The sequence below is a fragment of the Ascaphus truei genome, chromosome 5 (genome assembly GCF_040206685.1).
Source record: "Ascaphus truei isolate aAscTru1 chromosome 5, aAscTru1.hap1, whole genome shotgun sequence".
In the NCBI taxonomy this organism is placed as follows: Eukaryota; Metazoa; Chordata; class Amphibia; order Anura; family Ascaphidae; genus Ascaphus; species Ascaphus truei.
In genome coordinates, this window is record NC_134487.1 from 134,027,651 (window position 1) to 134,035,400 (window position 7,750).

General features: G+C 37.1%; 1 long non-coding RNA gene across 1 annotated transcript; it reads left to right on the top strand.

The window, feature by feature from the left end:
- The first annotated feature begins 2,934 nt into the window (after positions 1-2,934).
- LOC142494449 (uncharacterized) lies at positions 2,935-7,482 on the top strand. The gene is made up of 3 exons (XR_012801445.1): positions 2,935-3,068; positions 5,599-5,651; positions 7,418-7,482. It is a non-coding gene; the product is annotated as an uncharacterized LOC142494449 (long non-coding RNA).
- Positions 7,483-7,750: the final 268 nt, after the last annotated feature.

Consider the following 7,750-nt stretch of genomic DNA (forward strand, 5'->3'; position numbering starts at 1 on the left):
GAAAAAGGTATTGGGTCAAAAAAGAATGATCCACCAGGATCCCCGTAGGGGCCCAGATGAATCTGATTAATACTGAAAAGGGTTCCAAAGCAGCAAGAAGGTTGGATCCCACATTTACTCAGAGCAACTAAGTCAAAGTATCATCATTGGAGTGTTGAGTGGACACTGATAAAAAAACTCTATTCATGTATGTGTATTATAAAACACAGTACAACGTTATTGATATGTGAATGATTTGTCCCTTTCCATGGAGACATAATTAAATGACTGTTATACTACAAAAGTTCCTGGCGTCCAATATTTTACAACATTGCTGCCTCATCATATAGCCTCCTAGACCATGCAGAGTATCTGAACATAATTAACCGATGTGATCTCCCTAGACGCTGGGCAGGGAGGGGTACACTTACAAGTGATTGTACAATTCCCCCATGTGATGCTAGTACCTACAGTAACCTCCCCTTTTTATTTTTCTGTACCTTTAAAAAATGTATAAATAAACCGTAAAAAAAAAGATCTTCACTGTCAAAGGTACATTTTATGCATTTCAAAAAGTATGTGCTACAGAGAAAATGATACATTGCATCTGATTATCATTACATTTACCTCATCTAAGAATATTCACTTAGCTAAATTGACATTTCTATGTAACATTACACATTATTTAAATATTAATGTTATGTACATAGATTTAGATTTGTATTATAAGCATTTAAGCATATATGTCAATATTAAAAGTATTGCATTTGTTAAACCTTTTATGTAACAATGGTTTACATAAGAGCTATTTTCATTTGTTCGGATTACTATACCACTATTTACCGTAATTTGGTGAACCCAAAAATTAACACGTAGTATGCATTTTCTACTGAACGTCATGTAGTCTAACTTTGTACTGTACCATTTATTCAACAAGTGATGTGTGTTAAGCTCTTCGCTACAGTGGGCTTACTGTGTGCAGCAATGGTGAATTTCTGAATAAGCACAAAAGGCCTACATACATCAAACTACGTTAAAATTGAGTTAATATCGACGCAGTAAAAAAATTCTCACTTATTATTGCAATTTTGTAACCGTTATTCAAGATTTCGGTAATAATTTATCGAGTGCAATATTTTTGTTCTTGACACTATGCGGGAATTAAAACAATGGCTAATAACTCATTAATTCCTGCATTGTAATCACATTACTAATACAGTATATCTACCATAGGATTCTGCAACACAATAAAATGCGCACACCTAAATTACTTAAGAAGTGATTAGAGTAATATTCAATAGGTGATGATTAATACGTGGAGAGGTGCAGATGACAGAATGGTCTTTCTCAACACCCTTAGAATACAACAAACAAACTTTAAGCGCAAACTCTCCTCATGTATAACTTATAAAAAGTGTGAGTGAATAAATAGTGAATGCAATCAATGTAACTCACTTCAAGATGTTGGTGGGATGGGTAAGATCAGAAATACTGATTTAAGGAGGATGGGATAATCAGAAACTCCCAAGGTATATGAAATAAAGAGGAAATATATAGTACAGTACAGTTTATAAAACAACACAAAGTGAGCAGTGAGCCCAAATACAAACACATGCTCCACAGAATAACAAAGGTGGTGATCAGTCTGGGTCTACAGTATGGCGACGGCGCTCTGCTCACAAGCAATGGGTGATGGGCAGCTGCAGGCAATCTGATTTACCTAGTCTCACAGTTCTCACAGGTGAATCACACTTCTGGGTTCCCCCGGTGGATGACGTCACCGCGATTGCCAGCCAAACTGGAGCCTTTAATCCAGTCGGAATAGTGTAGGGAGCAACAGGCATGGCACACAGTGCTTCAAAAGTAATACAGGACCACCCTACGTGTTTCGTTCCATTATGGGAACTTTCTCATGGGTGCTTTACTGGATTCTGTAATATCAATTATTACATAAGGGATCCCGCCCCACAGATAGCCTCAGCCTGAATGCAGGGAGGACTGTGATTTAGAGAGTACGTGTGTGTGTGTGTGTGTGTGTGTGTGTGTGTGTGTGTGTGTGTGTGTGTGTGTGTATGTGTGTGGTAGGTGGGTGGATAGTAGGGGGGAAGCGTCCCAGGCAAACCTAGCAAATTGTGGGACTACAAAGGGAGAGAAGTCACTGGAGATAGGAGGTGGACTGGCTGTGGGTAAAGGGAAAAAGAATGGAGGTTGCACCTTGTTAGCAATGGTGCATCCAGGAAAGGACATAGTAGGTCTGATGAGAGCAGTCATCTAGGGGATGAAGAGGGCAGTGGGGGGCGCAGGGGAGGGGTAAGACTAGCAAGGTACCATGGGCTAGGGATATTCATAGCATGGTAGCAGCATAAGTGTGTCAGGAGTGCAGTGAGGTGGAAGAAAGAGCCACAATATATGAGGATGGTGTAGAGGCTGCAGGTAGGTTTGTTCTGGGTTCAAGAAGTAGGGGGCCACAGAGACTGGCACCAGCATGAACAGGGGCAGCAGATATGGTAACATTGGGAGAAACGACCTGTTATGCTGGTGTTGTCTGAATAAAAGGAAATGGACATCTGCCATTGATAATTTTGTACCAATACACTTTAGAAGATCAACTTACTTCAAAAGGTCTATAAAGAGCTCATCTTACTATTAGTAACCAGTATTAATCAGGATGCTCAGTTCACCATGAAGGAACATGATATTAAAATGATAATACATTATAAGAAAAATGTAAATAACGTGTGAAGTTGTATTAATATTCTGACTTAATGGAAAGAGCAACAAACAAAAAGGAGATCATTATAATTTGTATTACGTTTCTTCTAAATTGTAATTTGAGGACCATAATTGGATCAACAAATGTGTGTGGTTTGGACAAAGCTCAAAAACTCCAGTGATAAGGATGTTATGTTTAATGTCATGTCGTGATGTAGGCTTCTTTCTGCAGTATAAATAAAGTGGCTCTGGATGGATAATTTACATCAAACCTTCAGATCTTCCAGAAGTGTTGCATTTGAAGACTCAATATCCCATCATTAGCATCATGAAAACTGCTGTTGCCTTTCTGTTGGTGGCTCTAAGCTGCTGCTTTGGTAAGTAAGATTGAAACAGTAAATTATTGAACATGTTTTTCCTTTTCACTGTGGGAAACTTAGGGGAGATGTACTAGACAGCAGTAAAGAGACTTTTATGACTCAGTAAAACATGTTATGGCTACCACTGTTTCTAAAGATGTAACCATTCTTACAGCAGTTTTAAAATATATATTTTTTACTGTAGCTCCACAGAATGGGATCTGGGAGAAGTCTTATGGCTAAGGGATGATATGATTTTCAACATGACAATAAGCTAATTGGGGAAGGTTTTATATTTAAGACACTGGTAGCCATAAGACACATTGCAGCTAGGTGATTGTGACTTAGAATTACTTTTTAAGTCTGTAATACCATTTAAATTCAAAATAAATAAATTGCACTGCTTTGCTAAACAGCTGAACAATGGCTGATTGCTTGTTTAATTGAATAACATAAGTATATCAATAATATCACCTTTTAACAAAACAGATTCAAATTTAAATAAAATTAAAAGTAATTTGCTTATTTTTAAGTTAAGACACGTTGGAATGAGCTGCACCTCTCTTCCCTGAAGTCCTAAAGTGGTTTACAGAGTAAAATAAAGCAATACGCAATATGTTGCAGGATGCATTAGCAATGAAGGGGTTAGTAAGTACTTCATTAGAACATGCTAACCCCATTAGGATTACAGTAAATAGATTGAAAGGTAATATAAAACTTCATTGATACACTATAACTTCATACCTCACTCTAAAAAATGTTGCCACTTATATAACTTTTAAATTCTTCCATTCTGGCTCACAGTATTTGCTAAATTAGTTTCTAAATTGTGCATTCTGGCTGAAGAATACAGAAACATGAAGAAACATATACTACAATAGGAGTCTTCTGCAAGTTATCCACAGGAATACACAGATTGTATAGGGACAGTTGCATCCATATCCATGAGAAATGGATTGTTTGCACAAAAAAATCATTTGTAAATACAGCAATATGGAATGTCCCATAGAAACCACATAGTCTGGCCATGATACAATGCGTTTTGACACCTTCCAAACACTGCTTAGAAAATATTCTTTTAAGTCCCATAGATTTATTTGCAACTTTTTTCAAGACATAAAAATACATAATTTGCTAAGGTTTTCCCCATTTTAACCAAAGATAATTCATTCAGTAAGAAATAAATGTAATGTTCTTGTTTTTTGCACATTTTTACAAAGTTTGTGTATTGTGCTGTATGTCTAAGTGTTGTTACAATGTCTGTTTCAAAGTGATTATTTTAAATGGTGCAGGTAGTGATAGAAGTGCTGCCTTTTGGAAAATGTCATGAAGAAGCTGTGACAAAGCCATTCAATATGCAGTGAACTGCTTCTCCAATGCAGGCTTAGTCCATACATATTGAATAAGGGCCGTAGTCCTAAATATTGTATTGTATTGTATGTATTTATTTATATAGCGCCAAAAGAGTACTCAGCGCTTCACAAAGAATACCGTACAGGGAGTTATAATAATACAATAAGTGCAGCAAAAATCAGACAATGGGAAAGGAAATCCCTGCCCCGAAGAGCTTACAAACTAAGAGGTTTGAGGGGAACTTACAGAGACAGCAGGTGAGAGAATAAGTGCTGTAGATGGGTGTGCTTGGCCACAATGGGTGGTATAAGTGACTGTGGGACAATAGCCATGAGTGCAGGCTATTGGGATGCTTGATTTGTGAGGCAAGTTTTAAGGTTTGTCAGTGTTAAATGAAAAGGTTAACACCATTTACAGGGGAAGAGATGGCAGGGAGCTGTGAGTGAGATCAGGTGTATATGTCTGGCTTCAGGCTAAGGGAGATCACCAACAGCAGGAAGGAGTAGATAGAGGGTGTGATAGAGGTTTTGTGGTGGTGTTTTTTTATTGAGGGTTGTTGGAAGAGAGGTGTATAAATAATGGTGCAGTGGGGAGTGGGGAAGTTGGAGAGAACAGGGACATTCACCAAGGAGTGAGGAAATAGTAAACAGAAAAAGCAATAAAGAGGCCATAGTGATATACAGGAGGAGAGACTTCCCAGTTATTGGAGGATTGGTAGAGTACAAAGAATCACAGCTTTTAGAAAGTAAAGTTCTCACAGTTATAAAGTTGTTGTTCAGAGTCCAGATCTTCCTCCAATCTTAATCTTCAATTTCAACTCCAAGATTAACTCCACACACTTAAATGTTACACTTTGATTTTACACACATCCATATGGCTCACAGCCAAGGTATCCTGCCTTAAGTATTCAAAAACACAGTCACATTGACTAACAATTAAGGGAGGGGTCTGCCTAATCAACTCAGACACACCAAATTGTTAATTACATTTTAGGATCTTGCAAATTGATTGAAGGAGACATACCAATTAATACATTTTAATATATTTAGCTATTGATATTAGAATCCAGCTCACACATACTTAAATGTTACACTTTGTTTTAAACATAAAGAATATAATCAGAAATATATTTGTTGATCTCTAATTCATGAAGATGTTACTATGTTTATGTTACCTTATTGTCTTTGAATTCTAGATTCTTCTGCCGCCACTAAAATCAAGAGACCAAGTCTTAAAGTTATGATGCAGGTATGTAGATCTGTTTTTCATGCGTGCTGTTTATTTTATAGACTGTTGGACTGTAGATGAACAAAGAATCTTGAATTGACCATGAACACATTTTTCAAAACGAGACTCCTTGTGGTTACGAGTGTATCTTTTAACCTGTGGTATAACTGTGATATGAATACCCTGTGCCTCTACACTATACCTTGATTTACACATGCCTCAATCTGGTCCCTTCCCCCAAGTTCCCAAGAATCACACTAAACAACTTCTCGGGAGGAAAAAACAACTTACAAACATAACAATTATCCGTACTATGGACCCAGCCAGATCAATGGATATCTTCAGCTCATACCCACACTGGCACTCGCCTCCAAGGCCCCATGGCACAAAACACACCATACAGAAGTACACCACCATCCCTAGCTGGGAAAAGCATCATGTTCATCATTCTTTGTGGTCTAACATTTCACAACAAGGAGCCAATACTAATGAGGTCCCCCCTATATTACAATTGTCAAGCTATAACATCCCCAAGCTGTGACGTTTTAACTTTGAAATGACAACCCCTTTTGAAATTGCCATCCCTTTTATATCATAAAACAGGGTGGGTGGTAAATTCTATTCAGTGCATCCATGCAAATAGATGGAGATAAGATAGCTTTCCCCCTTCTTACATACCAATCCTAACTTGACCTAACAGCTCCTTAGGTGAGGGGACACTCTGCCTTAAGCCATACCACATATCCCCTTACAGGTTAAGGGCTCTGTTTACCCTTATTCTCTAAGGGGATAATAAAGTGGGATTTATGCCATGTATAATAGCCAAAAAAACAGAATGCAATTTGAGGTGATGAAATAAAAGAAATCTCTCTTCCTGCCTCTCTTTCCAACAAAACTGGGGAGAGGTGAGATTAATGGCTCTGACTTTCCAGGTGATATGCAATCTCAGACCTCTGGACATGTGTAGTTAGAGGGAAAAGCTCTTTTGCGCTAATGACAATTATAGTTAAAGCAACGCTGTTTATAGAGGAAAACAACATTTACCCTGTGTTAGTGAGCTTTAAAGACACATGTACTGTAGCATTTAATGAGGAATTAGCTCAACACCTCATTAACTGAATACTGGCGTTAGTAGATATGCAATGTTATGATCAAGCCTCAGTTGGATATAATTTGCCTTATAGTTAACATGGCTTAACGTTATGTTAATTTCCTTTTAACATACACAGTTAAGAATGTGACGTTAATTTCCCATCATGTTCTGTCACTTAATGTAACTCTGCTTATTTTGACTTTTATAGAGTTATAGGGGTTATTTATTAAAGTCTCCCAGCTGCAATATTCCCCTTGGTCTCTCGTTCCAAACCATTCAGCACTTCATCTTCATTCTATTTCTGCCTTTTACGTGTGACGAAGGCTTAAGGCTATATTTATAAGAAGTGCTACTCCATATGACACCATCTATGCTGGAAGTCATTTTAAGACCACAGTTAAGGCAATAGGCAAAGAAGGGACATATTTATTAATCGGTGTCACTGCACACAGATATCTTCAATACAGGAAGCTATCTTACTGTCAATCACTTGAATGGATCATAAAGTGCTATATTTATTAAGCCATGTCTGAATGTGTCTTATGTAGTAGCACAGTTTAGTAAATATGGCCCTTAGGCTTTATGAACATGATCATACAGAAGTGAAGTACAGGATTGCATGCAATGTATCCCTATTTTACTAAAATATTTTAACTTGCGTCTTCAATTTTCTAAATCATTAATTTCATTATAGAGTGATGATCCTGCCCTTCTTCTGAAGCTACGTGATCTTCTCTGTCTCTACCAGCAAGGAAAGGTAAAAACTGTTCTTAAAAATGTATATAATCATTTTTATTAAATGTCATTTTGATATAATGCTGCAAGTGATACAGATTAAATTCATAGTAAACAGTAAACAAAGAATTATACACTATGCTCTTCCCTACTCAACTGATTACTTTCCATTAAAAGTCAAGCATTGTAACAAAAAATAAAATGCCTGATTCCTCTATCATTTTATAATTTCTGTATTAATTTAACCACATACAAAAATCATCCATCTCTTTCATGAAGCCCACATTACTGT